Source organism: Adiantum capillus-veneris, chromosome 28 (genome assembly GCF_014529385.1).
Source record: "Adiantum capillus-veneris isolate H3 chromosome 28, ASM1452938v2, whole genome shotgun sequence".
In the NCBI taxonomy this organism is placed as follows: domain Eukaryota; kingdom Viridiplantae; phylum Streptophyta; class Polypodiopsida; order Polypodiales; family Pteridaceae; genus Adiantum; species Adiantum capillus-veneris.
In genome coordinates, this window is record NC_140958.1 from 30,155,608 (window position 1) to 30,158,129 (window position 2,522).

The 2,522-nt window shown below is 41.2% G+C and overlaps 1 pseudogene; it reads left to right on the forward strand.

Annotated features, from left to right (window-relative positions):
• Nucleotides 1-404: 404 nt before the first annotated feature.
• Nucleotides 405-1,708, forward strand: LOC147420233 (uncharacterized; annotated as a pseudogene).
• The last annotated feature ends 814 nt before the right edge of the window (nucleotides 1,709-2,522 follow it).

Below are 2,522 nucleotides of genomic sequence, written 5' to 3' on the forward strand. Positions count from 1 at the left end.
AATCAGTCTTTTATTGTATGTGACTCTCCAATTAATGAAGTTGCACAATGCTGCAAAGCTATATCCGATTTGTATATGTGACTTATAGTACTTGGTACTACAACCTTTGACACTAGCATCATGTACATGCAGTCCATTGCTCTAATTTTCTTGCAAAGTATTACTATGGCAGACATACAATCCTTTTTCCACTTTTGAGTGGGTCATTCGCATATTGACACACGCATGTTTATTAATAAAATAGTTTTTGAATGCACGGTGCTCATTCTCGTAAATATCTAATTTGTGACTTAGAGTATGTGGCACTACTACCTTTGCCACTAGCATCATGTGCAAAAGTGTTTTTTTGGGTCACTATAGTCCGTGTAACCATGGCTCATGACATTTAGGTGATACATGCATATATGGCTTCCACCTCCAAGACTTTCAAGTGTGCATGCACGTATAAATGTGCATTTACATTGGAAGGATGTCAAATGCTGAGCAGAGGCACCTTTTTTCAACATAGAAAATAGGAGGCACTCCATAAAGTTCACCCAGATGTCCATTACAATAGAAATTTTGAATCCCTTCAAGGTCAATCACCTGATGTGAATGAGCTTGATAGTACACCACCTCTCCAGAGTTCATCCGACAATGACACCACACCAAGAATGTGGTGTACATGTTCTGCATTTTTCCAGGTGGAAAATATGTTGGGAAAACGACATTTTTTAGGCATGCACAACTAAGGAGTGTTGTAGGCAGTCTAGCAAGTGAGCTTGGGTTTGTAAACCGAGATGGTGTGGAGGTAAGACACTTTGATGAAAATATACCAGACGTGGAACCATCATATGCTTCTTTGAATGTGGAAGAGGACTTTGAAGAGGGCATAGAGGTGAGATTGTCAAGTACAACTGGAGCAGGTGAAGACTGCCAACAACCTTCCTGTCCAGATCATGCACCGCTTGGAATTGAAATTTTATCAAAGATCATTCAATTCCAGACATTATGGGATGAATATCACGTTCCCATTAGCAGTCAAGACGAAATGCTTCGTCTACTATTCGGTGACATGGTTGGGGCAAAAATAGGCAAGCATGACTCCACTAGGGAGGATCCAAGCCTAAGAAAAATCTTGCTTCGACTTGAACATGATTGGGATGGTTTTTTGTTTGATAACTATAGGGTGCCTGCTTGTTGGGAGGAATTGCAATCACTATTTCAAGGGCTTGGTATGGTACAACCTCTTCGATATAGAGGCTGCATGGGTGAATAAGGGAATTGCCATGAGCCAGAGCTACTACGCCCAAGCACGGAGGACAACTATGAAGGATGTAGTGTGGAAATTTGTGCATGCATCACTAATACTGCAAAAAGTAAAGCAAAGCGTGATTGCTTGGCATGTTGTGAAAGGTGCCCAAGTTGTCAAAAGCCTCTCAAGGAGACACTAGCCTTTGATTATCTCCCAATTGGAAGACAGATTGAGCTTATGTTGAAGATCAAGTCTTTGCGTCATGGCATGCTCTCCATGTGGAGAAACCAAGACAAGTGGTTGGGAAAGCCGCATGAACTACAATCGGAGTTTATCCATGATTTTTGGGATGGTGCAAAATGTCGTATAGTCCAGCACTTTTGGGACCCACATGCCACATTTGAGCTTCCAGTTATCTGTACAACCCCAGGGTGTAAAAAGGTGTACACAACGTTTCCTCCTTCATCCCGTTAGCAGGAGATTCAATAAGGGTGGAATGAGAAGCCTCAAGAATATATTTTCGTGTGTAGAGATTGTCGTAGACGTGTAGTCTCTAATAAGAGATTTATTGAGGCATGGTTTTAGAAATATTGGCATGCTATTTTTATTTACTTTGTTTTATTTTTTGAGTATTTTCATATGGCATAATAATTTTCCAGGGAGATCCCCGTAACTTGGAACTTCTATTGGATTGGGATGGTTTCCAATCCTCTCGCACCATGCAGAAAGACAATGGGGTTGTAGAGATAAAAATTTTGAACATGGGCAAGTCTTCCAATGTTAGTGTACTCCCAGTACTGTTCCTGCCATTTAGCTCCAACCCGAAACAATAGTGGTCTATTTTGTGCTTTTCTATGTCCTCTTATGGAGGAATTGCAAGACTTGTTCATGTTAGGAATAAAAGTACACTACAACTATGATGTCAACAAAATATTTGCATGGGAACTGAACGGCAACAGACATGCATATTACGCGGGATGCTTGTGATGGTCAGTGGAGACCATCCTGCCCACTGCAAAATAGGACTCTTAAAGGATGGTGGCAAGGAGGGTTGTCGAAGATACAAGCCCAAAGCAGCTCTTGATGCTAGTAATCCAATGTATAGAGGGAGATATGTTCATGATGATAATAGACAACAAGCAAGATATCCACCAACAAAACGCTCCGTTTTGGAAATGTCCAATGCACTAACTCAGGCCAAAAGAGCAACCTCTCAAACTGAAAGAGAGACTAATCTTGCACATGCAGGACTATCTGGAGAGTCAGTGTTATGGAAGTTTGTTGACTT